General features: G+C 36.1%; 1 pseudogene; it reads right to left on the reverse strand.

Annotated features, from left to right (window-relative positions):
- The window catches only part of LOC120224164, a 29,914-nt pseudogene extending 6,477 nt beyond the window's left edge, over positions 1 to 23,437 (reverse strand).
- Between the last annotated feature and the right edge of the window lie 494 nt (positions 23,438 to 23,931).

Raw genomic sequence — 23,931 nt, forward strand, 5'->3', positions numbered from 1 at the left:
CACTTATTCTCCTTTCTGCCTCTTCAATCCGTGCATTGGAGGCCTCTAATTTATTATGTATCTCATTTATCACATTTTTTAATTCTTCATGCCTATTTTTATTTTCCATTCTGTCTGTAGCCATAGTTTCTTTGATGTCCCCTATGTTTTTTTCAAGCCCAGCTATTCATTTTACCATTATTATTCTAAAATCTTGTTCAGTGATGCTGCTGATATCTGTTTTGAGCAGTTCTTTAGCTGTCATTTCTTCTTGGAGTTTCTTTGGAGGAGAGGTCTTTCGTTTCGTCATTTTAGTTAGCTTTCCGGCTCTTGTTGGTTTTAAAGACCTGTTATGCTGTCTGTTTCTATGAACGCTGCTATATCCAAGAAGACTCTTTGCCATTCCAGGGCCTATCCTTTCAGAGAGTGTTTTTTGAATGGTCTCCCTTGGTCTCTCTTGTTGGGACCTTGGTTATTTTATTTTCCTATTCGTAGTGATATTTGAGACTCTCCACCTTGTGTACTCTAGCTTGTTTCTTGAGGTAGCCCTGGAAAAGAAAACAGACAGACAAACACACAGGGAGCAGGAGCACACAAATGCACAGGCTAATTCAGCTAACATGCAAAGCGAGAGGGAAAAGGAAAAAGTTAAGAGAAAAGAAGGAGGAGGGAGGGCGAATAATAGGGAGTATAAAATACATAAAAGGGTCAAAAAGGAACAAAGAAAAGGAAAAAAAGAAGAAAACCAATGGACAAAGAACGGTTTAAAGCATATAATCAGATTTCCCAGCTACAGTTAAATAGCCGTGTGTATGCAGTGCTGGTTGAAGAGCATAGAAAAAGAGAGAGAAGCCAGGGGAGGAATGAGGCAAAATTGGAAATAGAATGAACAGGGAGAAGGGATAAGAAGCTTTTTTCAAAGAGCTAAAGGGTAGAATATGGTTGGATAGGTGAGAGAAGGATGCTGGAATTATCCAGAGAAACTATATAGTCTAATTACTCCTGAGAGAAAGAGATGAAAATGTCGGTAGGTGTAGAATTTACATCTACAGAATGGACTCGTTGTGATTGTTTAAGCAAGCTGGCGACCAGAGTTAGTCAGGTCAGTGTTCTGGGGAAAAAAGAGAGAAAAGAGAAAGAAGAAGAAAGAAAAAAGAAGAAAGAAAAAGAGGGGGGAGGAGGGCAGCTCTCAGGCAGGGATGGGCGTGGCGTGACCCAGTGCCTCAGTCGGGAGTTCTGCCTTGGCGGTTGTGGGGAGGGGAGTGGCAGAGCTCCAGTCCCTTCTTGAAGCAAGCGCTGCTCCTCGTTTTTCTGGGCGTGTCAACTCCCCGTACCGGGGACACAGCCAAAGTTGGTTGCACTCTTCAACCCAGGCCAGTTCCAATCTCCAAATCCCCGTCCGAGGGCCCCGCTGAAATTGCCTTAGACACAGCTTCCCAGGCAACCCCCTCGGGCAATTCCAGGCTCCCTGCTGAGCTCAGGGTGTGGAGTCAGAATTGCTGCTTCCTTCTCTGGGTTGGGCTGTTGCGCGTTGGCGGGGGCTTGCCTGCTGGGCGCTCGGAGCCTGAGCCCGCTGGAGTCGGGAAAACCAGGTCCCTCTGTGGCTCGTCACCTGAAACACGAACTCACAGGCAAATTTCCCAGTGTTTAGCTCCTTGCCTTCCCTCTGGAGTCCCAGCCCGCCAGGAGCGCGGACGCCCGGTGTCCGCGTGTGCGGCTCTTTCAGGGTCCCCAGCCGCCAGGGAGCCACAATGGCGGCAGGCGCGCCACCACTCTGAAGTCCAGCCTCCAGGAGTCAGCACAAAGAAGCAGTTTGTGTGCTTAGCCCCCCCGGGACCAGTTGGCGCGAGGGGACCTGGCGTGCAGGTATTTGGCAAGTACGGTCTTTCTATGCCCCGAGCGGAGGTTTTCCCCCCGAGCGGAGGTTTTTCTGTTTCGGACTCTCTCCTTTTCCCCTCTCACTCCCCGTAGAGGGTAGAGGGGGATCACCTCCCACCCTGGAGTGTCCGATCCCGGCCAGATTTTACCTTCCCCAGTTCGCATTCACGTTAGAAGTCTTTCTTAGTGGATTCTGCATCCTTTTTCTACCAATCTCTCAGGTTTTGTAAGGTTTCCAATGGCTTCAGATCTTTTCCGTGTGATGTATGGGCGTAAGTCCACGTACTGAGCTCCTTACTTCTCCTCCATCTTGCCCCCTCCCCACTGGACCATTGTTTTATCTTGCAGGTAGGTAAGATGATCAAGACCCCTAAAAACTACATTATGACATGGCACTGTAGGCTTTACATACTCCCACGGCATTCAGTGAAGGTGTATTACTGGCTTGGCCAGCTGAAAAGAAATGGCCTCTGGTGGGCTTTACTGACAGGGATGGGGGAAAGGCATTCGCCAGAGCAATAGCTGTACACCAGGCACTGGGTATGTGTTAATTTGCTCAAGCAACGAACTACATCTGATGCAGCAGCCGCAGTTGCTGCAATTGGCGGTAACACCTGGGTAAGCTTACTATGATCCACTGTTATTTTCCAAGATCCATCTGTTTTCTACACAGGCCAACTAGGAATATTGAATGAGGATGCAGTAGCAATCACCACCCCTGCATTTTTCAGGTTCTTGACGTGAACTTGAAATCCCTCCAGGAATGACATACTGTTTTTGGTTTACCGTTTTTCTAGCTAGTGACAATTCTAGTGGCTTCCACTTGGCCTTTCCCACCATAACTACCTTTACTCCACAGGCAAGGGTGCCAATTCCCTCCCTCTTTTTGCTTCATCTTCCAATTATTCATTGTTCACGTTTTCACTTATTCATAGGTCTCTGATGCCTAGCCAATCCCAGTAACGCGTTTTTTTAAATGGTTTTATTCATTAAAATTCTTTAATGTTTATTTTCGAGAGTCAGAGACAGAGAGAGAGAGACAAACACAGAGAGAGCAGTGGAGGGGCAGAGAGAGAGGGAGACAGAATCAGAAGCAGGCTCCAGGCTCTGAGCTGTCAGCACAGAGCATGCTGTGGGGCTCAAACTCAGGAGGCTTTGAGTTGTGAGATCATGACCTGAGCCGAAGTCAGCCACTTAACCAACTGAGCCACCCAGGTGCCCCAATTTTTATTTTTTTAAAGAGAGAGAGAGAGAGAGAAAGAGAGAGAGAGAGCAGGGGAGGGGCAGAGGTAGGGAGGCAGAGGATCCAGGGTGGGCTTTGTGCTGACAGAGAGCCTGATTCGGGGCACTAACTCATGTACTACAGGATCATAACCTCAGCTGAAGTTGGATGCTTAACCAACTGAGCCATCTAGTCACCCTCAAGTTTTATTATTTTAAGTTTGCATAATTTTACTTTATTTTGGTTTTTAAGATTTAGTTCAACATCAAAAAAGTGATCCCAAGAGTTTTCCATCAAACAAGCCAATAATGTCTCAGAATATTGGCAATTTTATCAAGGTTTATAAACTTTTAAAAGTAGCCTTATTTATTTATGTCTTTATGCAGTATTGCACAGAAACATCCCGTTGCAGTAAAAAATGCAAGGCCTTAAAAATAAGTAGGACTAAGTTGGTTGAAATTCCAATGTTAAACTTTCTGGCTATCAAAATTTGTGCAAGTTACTTATGCATCTTTATGAATAAGTTTTCTCATTTATAAAGTTGAATCCTTTGCCTTGTTATTTCAAAGGTTTGGAAATAATATATATGAAACATTTACTAAGTGCCCACGATCGAATATATTATTACTCTCTTGCCTAAATAGAACTGCTTTATTTATTTTTTTTCTCCTGTCAAATGTTCTTTTGCCTAGGGTGACATCCAGTAACTGTCTGGTTTAATCATAGCTCTGAGATCCTTAGCTCTTAGAGCTGCATACAGAACACTGGCTGTGCAAACCTCCTAGTAATCATCTTCCAGAATTATAGTAAAGGTATGACCCTGAATACCAAGGAACCTGTTACTTTCAGCAAACATGCCACTTCTCTGTATCAGCTGAAGCTAATTAAAATAGTCTTTTCTTTTTTCTTCCCTTTACACTTATTATTACACTGTTATCCATCAGGAACACTGATCTTAGTGAATGTCAAATTGACCTTCAACGTACTTAAGTTCAAATTTGACATCTTCTATCTGACCTCCAGTTTCAAGATGAAGTGTTTCATGAAACACTCTAAATTTTAAATGATGATTCTTAGTCTGGTATCCTTGGGCATGTCTTCAATATCTGCAAACGTTGTTTTAAAAGTCTTAGAGAATTGTAATTTAAATTTTTTTTAATGTTTATTTTGAGAGAGAAAGACAGACTGAATGCCATCAGGGGAGGGACAGGGAGACAGGGAGACACAGAATTCGAAGCACGCTCCAGGCTCTGAGCTGTCAGCACAGAGCCCGACACGGGGCTTGAACCCATGAGTGGTGACATCATGATCTGAGCTGAAGTCAGATGCTCAACTGACTGAGCCACCCAGGCGCCCCAGAAAATTGTATTTTTAGGGAAACTTTTTTTTTTCTCAAGGCCATTGTCATATCTTGGGCCAGTGAATGTTCTTTGTTCAACTTATTTCATTTTTAATTTAAAAACTTTTATTGAAGTATAATTTATATACTGTAAAGTGTAGCTATTTAAAGTGTATACTTTGGTGAGTTTTTACAGATGTATAAGCCCATGGAACCACAACTGAGATACAGAATGTTTCTATCCTCCAAGAGTCTGGCTGAAATACCTCTAAAAGTTTCTCTGTGCTACTTTCTAGTGCTACCTTTCCTCTTCCTTTCCCTGTCCCAGGAAACCATTGATATACCTTCCATCATTATAGATTAGTTGGCATATTCTAGAATTTTATATAAATTGAATCATTCTAGAATATTAGATAATATGATTCAAAAGTACTTTATTCTATCTGGCTTCTTACAATCAGCATAATGTGTTTGATATCCATGTTGTTTTATCAGCAGTTCATGTATTTTTATTGCTTGGTAGTATTCAGTGGAATACTAAAACAATATACCATAATTGAATACTAAGGATATACCATAATTTGTTCATCAGTTTACCTGTTGATAAGCATTTAAGTAGTAGAGCTCTGTAAAATAACCGACTGTGAGCAATTGTGTACAGTCTTCTTATGGACATGAGTTTGGGAATAGATACTTAGGAGTATAATTGCAGGGTTATATGGTACGTGTATGCTTAACTCTTAGAAACTGCTAGTTTGCCAAAGTGGTTATAGCATTTTAAGTCCCTGACAGTGGTGACTGAGATTTTCAGTTGCTCCACATCCTCATAAATATTTTGACATTTTAACTTTCATCATTCTAGTAAGTGGTATTTCGTTCTGCGTATATGTTTTTTCCACCTCTTCATCTGTTTGCTTTTGATTTTTAAGCTATAATTTACATATGCTAAAAGTCATCCTTTAATTTAGCATACAATTTTTTTTAAGAGGTAACATTTTTAATCATCAGAAAGTTAATTTGATAATGAGAGTTTTAATCCTTGACCAGTCTCATAAAACAAATAATATTTCCATTATCAAAATATATGATTCAACATCATAATTCTGTGTTTGTTTTTAGTTATATAGCCTATAAGTCAGTTTTATCTGTGCCTTTAATTACTGACTGATTTGTTAAAGTACTTTATTGAAGTATGAATGATATACAGAAGCTGTACATATTTGATGTACACAACTTGATGAGTTGGAGGATAATATACATCTAAGAAACCATCCCTGCAACATATGACATAATGATATTTATCATCTCCAAAAGTTTCCTCTCAATCTTTTTTAGTATCTTTGTTATATTCTGTAATAAGATCACCTAATGTAAGATCTATCTTCTTAGCAATTTTTAAGTATGTACTGTAGTATCATTGACTATTGGCACTATGCCACACAGTAGTCCGATAGGATTTAATCATTTTGTACAACTGAAACTATGTGCTCTTTGATTAATATCTCTCTGTTTCCCCTTCTCCCATCCCCCTGACAACCACCATTCTACTCTCTGCTTTTATAAGTTTGAGTATTTTAGATTCCTTAGAAAAGTAGTATCATGTGGTAATTGTCCTTTGGTATTTATTTGATTAAGCAAAATGTCCAGGTTCATCCATGTTGTTGCTTATAGCAGAATTTATTTCTTTTTTGGAGCTGAGTAATATTTTATTTTATGTATATATCATATTTTCCTTATCCATCATCCATCAGTGGACATTTAGGCTGCTTCTTCTACATTTTGGCTATTGTGAATAATGCTGAAATGAATGTAGTTATGCAGATATATTTTTGAGATTCTAATTTCAGTTCCTTTGGATATATACCCAGAAGCAAGATTTCTGGATTATGTTAGTTCTACTTTTAAGTTTTAAAGGAACCTTCATACTGTTTTTCATAACTGTATCAATTTAGATTCCTAAGAATAGTGTGCAAGGAGTCTCTTTTCTCTACATCTTCACCAGCATTTACTTTGTTGTGTTTTGGGGTTTTGTTTTGTTTGTTTTGTTTTGTTGATAATAGTAATCTTAATAGGTGTGAGGTGATAATAGTTCACTGTGTTTTTGGTTTGCATTTCCCTGATGTTTAGTGATTTTTAGTAAGCATTTTTTCATAAACCTATTGGCCATTTGTCTATTTTCTTTGGAAAAGTAATTACTCAAGTCTTTTGCCTATTTTTTAATTGACTTATTTGGTTTATTTGCTACTGGGCTTTAGGAGTTCCTTATATATTTAGGATATTAATCCTTTGTCAGACATATGATTTAAAAATACTTTCTCCCATTCTGTAGGTTTCCTTCTCATTTTAATTGATTTTTTTCTTTGTTGTGGCAAATCCTTTTAGTTTGATATAATCTTACTTTTCTGTTTTTGGTTTTGTTGCCTATGTTTTTGGTGTCATATCCAAGAAATCATTACCAAGGTCAATATCAATGAGCTTTTCCCTATTTTCTTCTAGGAGTTTTATGGTTTCAGTTCTTGTGTTTAAGTCTTTAATTTGTTTGAGTTGATTTTTATCTATGGTATAAATAAAAGTTGATTTCATTCTTTTGCTTGTGAGTATTCAGTTTTCTCAACACCATCCATTGAAGAGCATATCCTTCCCCATTGTGTATTCTTAGCATCCTTGTTGAAGATTAGTTGACCATATATGCATGGGTTTATTTATGGCCTCACTATTCTGTTCCATGATTTGTATCTGTTTTTATGTTGGTTCCATACTGTTTTGAACACTGTAGTTTTATAATATATTTTGGAGTCATGTATTATTTCCTGATTTTGTTTAGATGTCCATGTTTTGTAGTTCACCGAGCTTCTTTAAGATGACTATTTGAATTCTTTGTCAGGAAATTATTAAATATCTATTATTTTAGGGTTGGTTATAGGAACTTTATTTTGTTTCTTTGTGCATCTCATGTTTTTCCAATTCTTAGTGATTCCTATGACCTTGAGTTGGTGTCTGCACATTTGAAGAAGCAATCCACATTTTTCTAGTCTTTATAGACTAATCAGCAAGAAAAGCCCTTCACCAGTAAACCTGCCCAGAGTTTCTGGGCAGGCCAGTTGACATAGTGTATGATGAGCTGGTTGCCAAGGTCTAGAAGTGGGTGGGCCCAGTGCCAGTGCCAAAGTGAAGAGCCTGCTGCCTGAGGCTGGGGGACAGGGTACATGGACTAGTTGTTCAGATTCTCACACTAGCTGTAAGATGTCTCCCACAAATTTTTTTTTTTTTTTAATTCTTAGCTACCTACCCCCGAAGTGATCTAGCCACATCATTTCTCTCAGCGTTCTGGGTGAAATGTGACAGAATGAGGTCTCTGAAAGGTTAAGGAAGTCAAATATTCATTTCACTCTCCCCCATTAAGCTGTTCTGTACTAGCATAGGGGACCAGTAAAGCAGTATGGTTTATCTTACCCTTTTCAATGCATATTTTCTCATTTCTATGCTCCTCCAGGGTGCTGAAAGCTCACCTGGATTCTAGAGCTTTCCTGAAGGCATTTTTGCACATGAATGGTTGTTAAATTGGTATTTCTGTGGAGAAATGAAGCCTGGAACTTCCTATTCTGCCATGTTGCTAACATAACTTTCTTTGATCAATTTACTATGTATTAACCAGAGATAGCTATTTGACCAGCTGAAATACTCATAATTAATACCAGTTTAACTATATTCAAGTTTCCCATTACAAGTAAAACTATGATGAAGAATCATTTTGTAGATTAATAGTCTTTTAAGCATAAGTAAAAATTTAATTATCTGACATGTAGTTTTGCTTTTTTTTGGAAAATTAGGTACTGTAAAGTGATTTTAAACCCAGATATCAAGTGATTCTACCCATTTCCAAGTATTTGTTGTTTTTTTTGAAGCATATTGCATTTTTTACTATATATTCACATTCCTCTTTGAAAATAACCAACTAAAAACTTTGAACTTAACTGTAGGATAAAGGGTTAATTAACAATATGGATTTACATTCCTCTTTGATTGCATAAAGTTCCTATTTTACCTGGCTTACATTAGGGTAAAATGTTTATGTTCATTTATGTTAATTGTTGACCTTTTCTCTTGATTAACTAAGCCTGTATCCAATTAGAATTGAAGGTGCATGTTATATTCACCCAACAGAGTGGATGTCTAGTCTAAATGGGGAAATTAATGTTAACATAAAACTGCGCACAGAAAAGGAGAAATTTTCAACACATAGCTCTTCCTTGTGAGAGAAATTGTGTTGGAACTTTAAATTAACGGTGAAAACTATAAGAACTTTCATAAACATGAAAATAAAATTTAACATTGATCGTCTGTTCCAGGTATATTAAGTCAAAGAACTGATACATCTAATTGTTGAACATTCATTCCAAGAGCTTTTAGGACCAAATTGTGAGAATATAGAATTGTCAGAGTTTAGGGAGATAATATTCCCAAAATATTTAATACTATAAGGCCACACTGTAAGCATTGTATTTAGTTCTGGATATCCCCTTTGAGAGGGCTTATTCATATGCTGGAGTTTGTCTGGACAACAACCACATGGATTGCTGAGACCTCACGCCATACCACAAAATTAACTATTGGATTAACTAGGGATGTTTAACTTGAGAAAAGGCCACTCAGAAAACAAACAAATAAACACACTTGATAGTAGTCTTAAAATATGAAGAACTTTTATATTAAAGATTAATTAGGATTGCTTTTTTTTAAATGTTTTATTTATTTCTAGGAGAGAGAGAGAGAGAGACAGCGTGAGCAGGGGAGGGTCAGAGAGAGAGGGAGTCACATACTCTAAAACAGGCTCCAGGCTCTGAGCTGGCAGTCAGCACAGAGCCCGACGCAGGGCCCGAACCCACGAACCGCGAGATCATGACCTAAGTGAAAGTCAGACGCTTAACCGACTAAGCCACCCAGGTGCCCCAATTAGGATTGCTTTTTAAGGCTTTTCAGGGAGTAAGAGGTAGATGAAAAAACAAGGCTATAAATTTTACTTTAACATAAAAAAACTTATAATATTTAGAATAGTTTTAAAGAAACTACGATGGGTTGCTTTAACAAGAGGAGCACTTCTCATCACTGGAAATGTTCAAGGGACACTAAATTGTCATTGAGTTGTGAAGTAATAGACTAGATCCAAAGATCTAATAGATACATAGTTAAGCTTTATAATTGGGTTAATTCTTTTACTGTCCCTTCTAAATTTGATTATTTCCAAATACATGTTATTTAAAAAATGATTGTAGAAGCTAATTTTAAAAGGGATGATGCATCATGAAAAAACATGGAATATTTAGAGATAACTTTATCAAAATAGTTATTAGCCCTGTATGCTATAAACAAAATAATGTTGGGAAAAATGAAAAGAGACCTAAATAAATTGTGAGATATGCTAAGTTCATGCACTGAGAGAGTCAATGTTGTTAAGGTGTTAATTTTTCCTGAAGTTATTTATTGATTCGATGCAATCCAAATAAAAATGCCGACAGTCATATTTTGGTAGAAATTCACAAGCTGATTCTAAAATTTATATGAAAATAGAAGCAATTTAAAATCGGTAAATAAAGCAGTTTTGTAGAATAAGAACAAAGCTGGAAGACTTGCACTACTTTGATTTTTATATATGTGTGTGTGTGTGTGTGTGTGTGTGTGTGCGCGTGTGTACAGATTGGGGGGAGGAGAGAGAGAGAATCAATCACAGAAAGAAAAGCAAAACAGTGCAATCAGAAATGGGCAAAATCAAAATACTGAAACAGACATTTTACAAAAGAAGACACATGAATGAAAGGATGCTCAACATCATTAGCTATCAGGAAAGTCCAAGTTAAAATCACAATTAGATACAATTACCCACCCAACAGAATGTCTAAATGAAAAAGACAACAACCCCCAAATCTTACAATTAACATGTTGATTTTTGTCTTGAATTTTAGTTTTGGTAAATTATAAATTTACAATGTATGTATATATGTGTATATGTTTGTATGTGTGTATGTATATATGTTTTGATCACAATAAGCCTTATCAAGTAATGGCTTGCCTTCACATTCCTACTTTCTGGAAATATTTTCTATTTATTTTTCCTTATATTTGTGAACTTCCTTCAGAGTTTTTAGTGTACCTATTTTTATAGTAAACCTGTGATGACATATGCCTAATAATATATTTATTATTCATTCATATTGGAATGACAGTTTAGATGAATAACAGATTATGGTTTCCATTTGTTTTAACACTTTAAACTTATTAGTATTGTCTTCTCATACCCAGTGTTGCTCTTAGGAAGTCTGCTATCATTTTGGTTCTTTTATTGTTAAAATCATCTGCTATTTTTTTTGAAGCTTCAAGAATTTTCTCTGTGTCTTTAATACTTTACATTCTGTGTAATGTGTCCAGGTATAGGTTTTAGTCTATGGCTCTCTCAGCTTGTGTCTTATATTATTTTTATTAATTCTTTTCTTAATTTTTAAAAAAATATTTGTTTATTTTTGAAAAAGAGAGAAAGAGACAGAGGTGAGTGGGGGGAGGGCAGAGAAAGAGGAAGACACAGAATCTGAAGCAGGCTTCAGGCTCTGAGCTGTCAGCAGAGTCTGATTTGGGGCTCGAACCCATGAACTGTGAGATCGCGACCTGAGCGAAAGTCGGACATTTAACCAACTGAGCCACTCAGGCCCACATGTTAATTCTTAAAATATATATCTTTATTTTTTTCAAATATTTCTTTCCATCCATTTATCCTCCTCCCTTTTGGAGACTATTATTGTCAAGATGATGACACTTATTTCTAGCCTCCATATTTTTTAGCTTTCTTTTCAACTTTCTATCATTTTATTTTTTCTTGGCATCTTCTAAATCAGCCTCTCAATCTGATATACAATTTATTCTTTACCTTTAGCTGTATCCAACTATTCTGCTGTACGTTATAAATATTGCACTCTTCATTTTAACATCTACAATGTTTGTATCTAAGAATTCTACTTAATTTTTTTTTAAGAAAGATTTTTCTGTTTGGATTACTAATCTAATATTTTATATCTCAAACATATTTTTTTCATGCTTTTTCTAAGTTCTTGTTTCTATGAGTTTAATAATTTTGTTTCAGATGGTTGCTTTCACTTTTGTTTTTTGGTTACCCACATCCCCCTGAAACATCAACTGCACAGTGCAGCAGAGTACATTAAGGATGTAGTGTTTAATGATAATTAGGTGGACTAAGTCTTTGGTCAGAGAAACTATGATCCTTATGACAGAGCACCAGAGCCATAAAAACATTACTAATCACTCTACTTTGCTGGATTTCTTCTGCATATCTACTCCAGTCTTTACTTTAGGGAGAAATAATAAGGACAAGACCCATCCTCCTAGGTTGAAGTCTCCAAAGTTGGTGTTAGGATGGGCAGCCTGGGTGAATGATTATTTGGGTAATATTAGCCAGCCCACACTTGGTTCATCAATTTCTCATCCCCACAGTTTTTGTGCAGGCTTGATTTTCCCTTTGAATACCAGAAGCCTGATTTCCAGCGAGGTATGTGGTATGAGGACAAGGAATGGTAGTCCCAGATTTAACTTGCAAGACTGGAGAGGGGAGGCTCTTCAAGCTTTCCTTCAACGCATTCTCTTCCTACTGACTCAAGACACATGCGCGCGCGTGCGCGCGCGCACACACACACACACACACACACCTGTGCACACTATATACCAGTTTAGAACCGTTTTCAAACCCGGGGATGCTCCCTCGTGTTTTCTTAGTTCCTAACATCTATAACATTCTCCCAGTTTTCTTCATGAATAATTTTGGAGGAGGAGGGCAGCAGCTCACTGAGGCAGGAAATACAAAGCCAGACTTTCTTTTCCTCACCCACTGTCTTTTCCTCACCCTTTTTTTTCCACCTCACGTTTTGTTCCAATTCTTCTTCTCATTTTACACTCTGACTTTGGGGTTCTAGAATAGGGATTTGATAGGAATTATTTCTATCTGTCAGATCTCTGATACCATAGGGAGCTCTTTTCCAGTATTTTTAAAACTTATTGGACTATAACTCACACCATCAATTACATTTTTACATTATAAGTCTGAGTACAACAAAATCTGTGTGTATCTGAAATTATTTTTATTAAAATAATACTTATCTTTGTTATATAGAATGAACTTTGTTTCTCTTTTCTATTCAATTTCATTTAAAATGTTTGTCATGATCACAGCACCTGGGTGGCTCAGTAGGTTGAGCATCTGACTCTTGAGTTCGGCTAAAGTCATTATCCCAGGTTTGTGGGATCGAGCCCTGTGTCGGGCTCCACACTAGGCATAGAGCCTAAGATTCTCTCTTTCTCCCTCTGCCCCTCCCTTGCTTGTGCACTTACGTGCACACACGCTCTCTTTCACAATAAAAAATATGTTTGTCATGACCAAAGCATAGATTCCGTCACAAATAGGTATATGCCCATAGTTTAACGTTGTTCTTATCTCATAACTCTTCTGTTGTATTACCACCTCTCAGCCCTATCCTGATGCGCTAGTCAGTATTCTTTGGAGATACAGAAACAATGGGATAGAAAGACAGACAGACAGACAGACAAGAGTTTTATTCTGGGGGTCATGGAGGCCGAGATCTCTGCAAGCTGGAGATCTAGGGAAGCTGGTGGTATAATGAAGTGTGAGTCTGAAGGCCTGAGAGCCAGGGACTCATAGTATAACTCTGAACTAAAGTGGAAGACCTGAAAACTGAGGGTGACAGTTTGCATTAAGTCCTGGAATCTGAGGCCTCAAGAACCAGAGTCTCCATTGTCTGAGAAAATGGATGCCTTAGCTCAGAAAAAGAAAGAGAATTCACACTTTCTCTGCTGTTTTGTTCTATCAGGGTCCTCAACAGATTGGATAATATCCTTTCCAATTGATAAGACTAGATCTTCCCCCCCCACCCTCAATTTACTGATTCAAATGCCAATCTCTTCTAGAAGCACCTTACAGACACACTGAGAAATAATGTTTTATCAGCTACCTGGGCAACCCTGAGTCCAGTCAAGTTGACATATAAAATGCATCAGTATTCCTGACTTTTTGTTAGTTTGTTTGTATTTTTAGGCATTTCTAAATTTCATTCTGTTGACAATATCTTCAGTTTACTTGTACTATTGTCTTTCCATGGTAAATCCAGGTGGAAGAAACCAACCCTGGAGGCATTCAACTAGCCCTCTTCATTTCTCCATTCCCAGGTAGCTGAATTGGGCTGCAGAAAAATCAACAAATCATGCAGAATAATGCTAATATGAATGTATGATCCACAAATTGAAATAGGGTTTAAATTGTCTCATATTGCTTATAAATCTCCCTGGCCTATTCTCTTACCCTTCTTGTACAGCTATTATTTAAAATTTTATGATCTTATATATCACACACCCTCCACATTTTCCCTTGACTTGCTTCAGGCAAATGGCCTCCTAATCTATTTATGGAAACCCTAGAAGTCATAAACAAGGACTTATCTGAACTCCTATATTATTGACTATACATTTACCTATGTTTTTACCCATCTTTGTTTGTTTCTTTTTGTACAATGGATAAAAGGTTCTCTGTAGATTTATATAGAGCACAGTTTGAAAATCACTGAAATAAATTGTGAGAACTCTTTAAAGTTCCTTAAGACAGATATGATAAATTAGAACAAGTTGCTGCCAAATAGAACAAAAGTGGAAATCATGAAGATCATGTAGGAATCTAATGTGAAGGTCTACAGAAAAAGATGAAAGTTTTAACTAAGGTAATAGCAAGAGCAGGAAGAGGGGTTAGTACTACTCAAGATATTTGAAAGTCAATATAAGTATATTGAGTATACAATATGAGTATAATGTCACAGATATGGTTCTAGTTATTGAGGATGCAATAGTAAATACAACAGACAAAAATCCCTACCTTCATTTTTTGGGGGGAAGAGAGATATTTAACAAATCAGAGACACATATTATTGTTTAAGACAGATTATATGTTCTTCAGAGAAGAAAGAAATATAGGTATGGAATCACAATTGTGAAAAGTTGTAGTGTTTTTTAAAATTTTTTAAAAATGTTTTATTTACTTCTGAGAAAGACAGATTGGCAGCGTGAGCAGGGGAGGGTCAGAGAGAGAGGGAGGTAGAGAAACAGGCTCCAGGCCCTAAGCTAGCTGTCAGCACAGAGCCCAACGCGGGGCTCGAACCCGCGAACCATGAGTTCATGACCTGAGCCGAAGTTGGAGGCTTAACTGACTGAGCCACCCAGGCGCCCCAAAAGTTGTAGGTTTAAGCTCTGTGTTCAATAAAATAAAGGCCCAATAGGAAGACAACGTTCAAACAAAGACTTGAAGTAGATGAGAGAGCCAGCAATGGTAACATAAAGATGGCAGAAAGTTCGTGGCAAAGGAATAATGGAGGAAAAGGCCCTGAGGCATGAAGAGGTCCAGTGTGTCTGAGGAATAGAAGTGAGACCACTGTAGCTGGAATATGGTAAGCAATGCCAGAGAGAAGGTCAAGAGATAGCCAGGGGTCAGTGTAGGTTACTATAGAGTTGTTGGCATTTATTCTGAATTATGTGGACAGACAATGGAGAGATTGAATAGAGAAGGGTTTTACCTTTTAAAAATCTTGTTTTGACTAGTATTTTAACCCACATAGAAGTGGAAAAGAGGTACCAACATGGAAACCCACTAGCAGACTACTGTATAGTTCAGGTGAGAGATTAGGGTAGCTTGCTCGGAGGAGATAGCAGTAGAAATTGCAAGAAGTTATCAAATTCTTCATGTAAAGGTAAAGTTAGCAATATTTGCTTAAAGAGTAGATGACATATATGAGCATAAGAGGATGCCAGGATATCTCCAAGATGTTTGGCCTAAACAATTAAGGGTAGTTACCAACTGTTGACCTGGATAAGAACTATGGAAATAGAAAGATTTGGGAAAAGATCAGTTCAATTTGGCATGTTAAGCTTGAGATGTTCATTGGAAATCCAAGTGGGTATCTTAAGTAGGAAATTTGTATTTATATGTCTGAAAGTCAGGGATAAGTCCAGTTTTGAGATTTACATTTGCAATCCATAAGCATACAGATGGTAATGGAAGCATAAGACTAAATGAGACTACCAAGGAAGTAAGTGTAAGAAGAAAAGAAAATTCATTCAAGAATTGAATTCTGGGACATTCCAAAACTTATTTTGGTTAGTAAACCGAATAGGACCATAAAATGAGACTAAGATTGAGATAGGATAAGTTTACTGTCCTGGAAGCCAAGTGAAGGAATTGCTTACAGGAGAATGGAGTGACAAAAACACTGCCAATTTTACAGAGACAAGTAAGATGAGAATTTAGAATTACCAGTTAGATTTAACAGTGTGGATGGAGATTATTTTTGACCTTGTCAAGAGCAGTTTCAGTGGAACAAAGAGGTGGAAAGAAGTAGAGAAAACTCTTATATTGACTGGGTTTCTAAAAGATACAAAATATTTTATAGAAGCATTAACATGTTTGTATTATGATAACAGTGATGTAGTACAGAGAGAAGAAAATGTTACTGTGCGCGCAAAGAGACAATTCTGAATCAATATGCCTGGGTAAGTGATTAGCCCTTGTTTGGAGCAAAGAAATGTTGGTCTGTCTGTCTATCTATCTATCTAATTGTAAAAGGAGAGAAAACAGAATATGTGGATAGGAAGATGGTAGATGTTTTGAAGACTTGTAAACATTTTATTTTTATTACATCTATTTTCTTAGAGAAATGTGAAGCAAAGTCATCTAGTCAAGAATGTAGATGGTCGGGGAAGTTTTTAATATTTGAGGAAAGAAGACATTAAGTAATTATTTAGGAAAGTGGTAGAGAGCAATTGACTCTAGAAGAAAATAATTAGTTGCACAACACTAAGCTGAGATAATGTAAATTGTCCTATTCCATAGATCTCTCTTTCAAATCGTATTTTATTATCATAACTACTTATACATGCAAATGAAGTAGATCTTCAAAACTTGTCCTTTTCTCCTAGAAACTCTGAGACCCATTGCTTTGCTGGCTTGTGTTTAAATATAAGTTCTAAATACTTAAAGTTGAATCTTAAAAACTGAAATAGGAGCATGACTAATTTAATGCCACCCCCATTAAGAAAGACAAAAGCAAATGAGAAATCACTGGCAAAGTGTGCTGCTATCAGAACGTGCAGCATCTACTCCAGTTCAGTCAACAATGGCTGACGACCATAGTTTTTTGTGAACAATCTAACTTTTTTCTGCACTCTTTCTCACTCCTTTATTTAATATTCTCTTGCTGACACAATTAATCACATCTCTTATTAAGCCCATGTGGCTATTAAATTGGACTTATAAGGTTAAAAGAAAATGAAAAGCATGCACCCATTGAGATTGAATTCTTCTTCATCAAAAAAAATAACTATCCATGCTTTGTCAAATATTATTATTACATAACAATAATAATGGAGAAGAAAATAACTGATCTTAAGATAATTTGAAAACAGAATTTTGACTGGATATAGGCTAAAGACAAAAGAAATGATACAGGAATATTGTGCTTTCACAGTTTCAGTTTCTCACAGGGTCAATGGGTTAGTCATTCTAAAGCTATTTGTGTACAAGGATGGAATAAATAAGTATCTATATCGTAGATAAGGAGTTTCTCCTGTCAGATTCTCCTGTCAGAAAAAGAAGTTACAAATAATAAAGGGCTAAAGATTATAATAAGACCTGTGGTATATTAGAATCAGAAATATTAGATGATTTGTGGTTTAAAAAATATACATAGAAAAAGAAATTAATATACACGTATGTAGATGAAGGATATATGAAGGATGTTGTGTGTGTGTGTGTGTGTGTGTGTGTGAGTGTGTGTGCGCGTGCGCACATACAGCTGCCTAATCTTCTAGCACTGCTCCTTAAAGAGATTACAATAAGTTATACCCAAGTAGAAGTGAATACACCTACCACTCTAATCTTGGCTTCTGAAGACCATTTTCAAGAAAAGGATCCAGAGTTTCTGGAAGTGGTTGGTTATAGGGCTCAAACCAAGAAAACACAAGCTTAGAGCATTTGTTGTGCCAGAAAAATCCTCAAAAACAAATGGGGACACATCAAAAGGGCAAAGGAGCCAACCTGAAAGAGGTCTTAACTGCAAAGTTTGGACAGATTGAGTAACAAAATAAATAACAATACTATTTGATTATAAACTCTAAAATAAAATATTCATGATGTGAATAAATCATTGGATAAATAAATAAATGGGAGAAGAGAAGATAATGTTTTGTTACCAAAGAATTGCAGTTATTGTGGAAGAATAAGGGATATAGGAAATCACCATTAGAACAACACAGTAATAGTTGTTGCATGATAAATGCTAAAAGTTATAGGTGAAAGTATGAAGACAACAGGATATTTGCATAGTCCCAAACTATCCTCCCGATACTCATTACTTTCAGAGGGAAAAAGAGTATTTTATAATAGAAAACCTCGGTGACACCACCTTGACCCAAGTGTCAAGGAAAGCATCACCAGTAATAATATATATCAACATCATATACTTTTTTAAAACTTTGTAATTCAAGTATAGTTAACAAACAGTCTTATATTAGTTTCAGATGTACAATATAATGATTCAGCACTTCCATGTATTACTCAGTTCTCATCAAGTTGAGTGTACTCTTAATCCCTTTCATTTATTTTATCCTTCCCCCCATCCATCTGCCCTCTGGTGGCCATCTGTTGGTTTCCTATAGTTAAGTTTTTAGTTTGTCTCTCTCTTTTCCCCTTTGTTCGTTTGTTTTGTTTCTTGAATTACACATATGAGAGAAATCTTTTTTTTTTTTTTTTTGCTTTTCTCTGACTGACTTATTTCACTTAGCATTATACTCTCTAGATCCATCCATGTCATCATCATATACTTTTGATGTGACATTTCTGTGGTATTCTTGTTTAAAATGCGTAACTTCAATCATGAGAAAACATCAGACAAACAAAATGAGGGACAGTCTACAAAGTACAACTACTCTTCAAAAGTGTCAAGGTTATTATGAGAGACAAAAATAGAACTTTCAGAGATTAGAGGCAGCTGAGGACACACAAGAACTAAATGCATTATGGGGTTCTGGATTGGACCTTGGAAGAGAGAAAGGACATTAACAGAAAAACTGATAAAATTCAAATAAATTCTGTAGTTTAGCTTTCAAAATAATAAATTGAAAAAGTTCAATATTTACCTTTGGGCAGATCACACAATATTTGAACTGTCTCATCTGCCCAGCTCTAAGGTTTAGAAGGACAAGGCCTATTCATATCATGAAGTGTTTGTTGAATGACTACATTAAAATTGTATTTCACCTGACATTGTGTTATAATGACTTGTTCTGAATTCCAAGTCCCTCAATATATGCAAATATATCATATGCATATGATTTTATGTATGTGTGGGCATTTTTAATCATATTTTGGCACAGAAAAATGGAGGATTGAAGAATACCCTTTATTAGTATATACGATGTATAACAGAGAAAAACAGCAACATAGGTAGAGATTTGATAAATTTTTCTGTAATATTCTGCCCATTCCTCCTGTATGACCAGAATAAACAATAATTCTTAACTTTGAATAGTAAGCAAGAATTATGTTCTCTTTTTCTGTTTTGAAAGATACCATATTTGACGTGTGCTATGAGTTAACACAAGGAGTAGCAGACACTGATAGTGAAATCAATTTATAATTTGCTTTCATGCATATATATTTACTTATAGGTTGTTATAACAGACAATAAAGAGCCAAGTAAGTAAAATTTTAATAATACTTTCTCTCGAATGCATTGAAATACTTAAAACAAAACTGGATCCTCCGAATTTTACATTCTTGAACATAGAACTCTTTTTTAAATATTAATTTTCACTTAAATTAGGGAAAAGATGAAAATGGTATCATAATTGTCTTAAGATTTAAATTAATCTTAATTTGAAAAAAGTAAGTTCATAGAGAAAAACAATGAACATTTATAAATAAGAACGTGGAAAATGACATTTTCAACCTAACAATATTATTTTGGTAGAAAATTTCCATATTACTTTAATTTTAAAGATGGAAGTAATATCTTCATGATTTATTAAAAACTTCTTTTTTAAAAAGCAATAAGAAAATTAAACAATGGAAATGAAAAGATTATTCTGTCATTTATCAGATGAATTATTTCTAGTTAATGCAGATAATCTAATCTGTTTTTTTTACATTCAAATACAAAGAATCATGGGTAAGAAATAACACTATGTGTTCAACAATCTAATCAAAAGCTCTAAAGATGAGTTATTTACCAATAATAGAGTATTCAATTATAGAAAATAAAATATATTGAATAGATCTTTTGGTTTGTCACTGAGTTTTTATTTTCTCTAAGCACAAATGTATTTTTCTTTCTGTATGCCCCAAAGCTATTCATTGCATAGGCAAGATTTTGTTAAACTATAGACAATGAAACAGATTTCTGGATTACCATAGGTTTTCTTTTCAAAATTTAACAGTGTTTCCTGAGCAAACTCTGGATTAGATTAAGTTTCCAAATGAAGTCAACACACATTGGAAAAGGGAAAAAAAATATCAACAACAAGTAAGAAGAGAAAGCTGTCAAAACTTGTGATCTCTGGAAGTGAAAGTAACTTGTGATCTTAGGAAGTGAAAGTATTTTTAGTCTTTGACATATTAGTGACAAAAAAAACAATAATAAATGGTAAAACATGATAAGTTAATTGATGGGAAATTTTATTTTATTTTTTTAATGTTTTTTATTTATTTCTAGGAGAGAGAGAGAGAGAGAGAGAGAGAGAGAGACAGCGTGAGCAGGGTAGGGTCAGAGAGAGAGGGAGACACAGACTCTGAAACAGGCTCCAGGCTCTGAGCTGGCAGTCAGCACAGAGCCCGACACGGGGCTCGAACCCACGACCGCGAGATCATGACCTAAGCGAAAGTCGGACGCTCAACCGACTAAGCCTCCCAGGCGCCCCATTGATGGGAAATTTTAAATGTCAGTGAGATGAATATCCATATGGTTGAGGAGTGAACCGAAGTCATAAATTTAGTATCAGGAAATGAATCACATATGCTAGCAATATGAGAGTAGGGCTGGTAGAAGCAGATTCAGTAGGTCTGGATCAGTGTGTATGCATGTTAATTTCTCGAAATCAGTCACTGAAGGCTAGTGGACATGCCTCAAAGAGGCTGAGTTACATGGTTATCAGAACCTAACTTCAAATAGAAATTGAGGGTGATCAATATTCATTAACTGATATACAAGTTCGTATGTTCAGCAGACAAATACAATTTTTCCTGGCAGTATGATTTAAGACAGTAAAAGTTTAATTCTAAGATTTAAAAACATCTCTCCAATATTTTTTCAAATCTAAAATTAAGGTTTAGGGGACTAAATGATTGCAAAAAGCTCATTCGTAGGAAAAATATAATTGACTGTAGGGGTTATTTTAAGATGAAAGGTACAAATGAATGACTTTTTTTTTTTTAAACTATCTCCTTCCCGTTAGTATTTCTTATTGCTACTCTTTCCTTCCTTTCGACACTACAGCTGCCCCTCCTGCACCATCAGTTACTGTGAAGGTAACCATTTGTTGGATCCTTGGTTTTCACCCCTTCGCACACAGAAGAATCACCTGATGCATGCACCCACCAAAGACAAATTAAATGAGAATTTCAGGGAGAGTGAGGTCTGGATATTTGTTTTTTAAGGAGCTCCCTTGTTGATTTTAATGTGCAGCCAAGCTTGAAAAACGATCTTAGATTCTAACAGGATATGCCAGAAAGTTTTTATCAATTAAACAACTTACTATGTACTCAGCAACTGTCTTAGCATTATGAGCATATGAGGGCAGCATAAATGCTAGGCTCTGCTGCTTACAAATTTATTGCAGTAAACAGTCATTTCTAAGATATAAGTTAGGAAGTAACTCTGGGCTTATATCTCTTAATGTATTGGTTATACACTATACATATGAAACTTGCTATTAATAAAAGTTAAATTCCCTAAGGTTTTGAATTTTTTTTTTTTATGTATTAAACATTTTACAATAATGTTACCTCAGTTACATTCCAATCTGTTTTTTGATGGGGAAGGAAGAGTTGAAGTTACAGCTGGTAAAATTTGAAAGTTGTACACAAACTCAAGTGCATTTTTTTGGTTAAGAGCATAGGTTATGGGTTCAAGTTGCATAAATTTAGGTCTTAGCTTTGCAATTTATTAGGAGTGTATTCTTGAGCCAGTAATTTAACTCATTTGTACTTTTATTTCCTCCAGAAAATGGGAATACTAGTATTTCTACTTTTTCAAGTTATTATGAGGAATAAGTGACTTAGGGCTCTTGACATATGGCAAATACTGTAGATGTACATGTTAGCTATTATTATTATATTACCGATTTTCATGTTTTATCATTTTGAAAGGCTATTAATATTCATATGTTGTGGAAATTCTTATGCGTGTGATGTCAAAAAATGTGTGATTATTTGCTTTGTATTGTTGAAAAAAATTGGGGATATCAAAATATGAGTATATCTAGGGGGTAGGTTATGAATGCAAATGTCTAAGGTTTTTTGGATAAAAATCGACTAAGAATCATTGGCATAAACCCAAAAGGATTTGAGAAGAGAGAAACTGTAATGGGCTGGCATACTTCACTGAATACTAATCAAAGAAAGAATGAGTTGAGCTAGACATTGAAAGCATGTAGAATTTGAATAGTCAAGAATGAAATGGGAACGGGTTTGCTCATAAGCTTCAAAGGTAGGCTTACTATGAAATGATGTGAATTGGACCAGGTATCAGTTTCTTTTTACCTTAACCTAAGATTCTGTGTGTGTGTGTGTGTGCGCGCACATGTGTGTGTGTTTTCTGTTTAAGCTTGGATAAGATAGTACAAAAATAGCCATACTACCTACTTATCTACAAAAAGGAGACAGAGTTCTTCAGCATATGACCAAAATTCTCGCCATGTTTCAATCCTTTCCAATTGATAAAACATCAATATATCCAAAATCAGCCAGACATATTGTGATAAAATGTACTACCAACAATAGATTTCCTATAACATGACATTCAAAAGAGCGTTATTTACAATTAAAAATACATATAAGAGTATCATAATCATTACCATCATTTTTTACCATAATGAGAAAAGTATACTTTGTTTAGCAGTCTTGAAGTTTGAATTTTCTGTTTTCCTAAAATATTATGTTTTTCATTCAGTGAAGTTTACTGAGAAGAGCCCCATCTAGGACATCCAGTACCAGGAGTTCTAGTCATGACCGTAACTTCTCTATCTCCTGAATAGATATTTAATTTATTTAGTATCTTAGCTTCCTTATCTGAAAAATAAGGGAAATAAAATTATACAAATAATTCACAGGGTTGTTGGAAAGGACCAAATATATGGTGCTTGAAGATGCTCTGTGAAAACCAATAAATGGGTTTACATGTGTATGTATTTATATGATTTTTTCTGTTGATTTTAGAAATAGCAATATTCTATTATTTCTAGTTTTGGTAATATTTTATATTTTATGAATATATTCTTCATTATTCTGAGTAGCATCATTCTATGAGTAGCATCTGAAATGGTCTGTGCCTTTTCTCTCTGAATCCCTCCCACCTAAGATAGTGTGCAATATAGAACATATTGTTAAAAAGTATTGCTTTTGAATAAATATTAAAATATATAGTGTACATTAGGTTATGCTGGGAATTAGAAGCAGAAAGACTGGGTTTAAACCCTAGCTCTTCTGCTTATTATTGGCTCATTTCTAATAACCCCACGACCCAGCCTCTGTGTCCAGACCCCTCTTGTGCCCAGACCCCATGGCCTTTGTCCTCACCTGTTCTAGGCCCCATGCCAGTGTCCTGCTCCAGAGACCACATGTCACCAGCTGCTGGCATGTCAGTGTCTCGGCCTCCACACTGGAAGTTGCACTCTGTGTGTCCCATGCTACCCATGTCACACGTCCATCTGATGTCTGCCTCTAGATTTGTAAGCTATCTGAGGGCAGATACCATGTCTTCTACTTGTGTTGTATTCTCTGTGGCACCTAAATGAAGTGCTGGGCATAGAGTAGATGCTCAATAAAAACTGGTTGAATGAGTTAAAAAAAAAAAGTTAAGAATCTTTTCTGAATCTTCATTGTCCTCAATCCTTATTATAAAAACACTGGAACAAGCTTAACAGAAACTAGATTCTTTTCTGTTATATTCACACACAACTGCATGAAATTTAAATAGACTCTTTGATTCCATGAAGCCAATTCATTAACTTATTTTGCATAAAACATCTTTTTTATTTATATGATAAATTTGTATTGAGCATCTGCTCTGTGGCCAGAACTCTGCTAGGCACTGGGATACAGTCAGTAACAATAATGGTGTGCTTGATGTTTTAATGACTTTTATAATCTGTGGAGAGTAAGTAACCACTAATAACTAATAAATAAGAA

Source organism: Hyaena hyaena, unplaced genomic scaffold (genome assembly GCF_003009895.1).
Source record: "Hyaena hyaena isolate Hyena2069 unplaced genomic scaffold, ASM300989v1 scaffold_1121, whole genome shotgun sequence".
Lineage (NCBI taxonomy): Eukaryota > Metazoa > Chordata > Mammalia > Carnivora > Hyaenidae > Hyaena > Hyaena hyaena.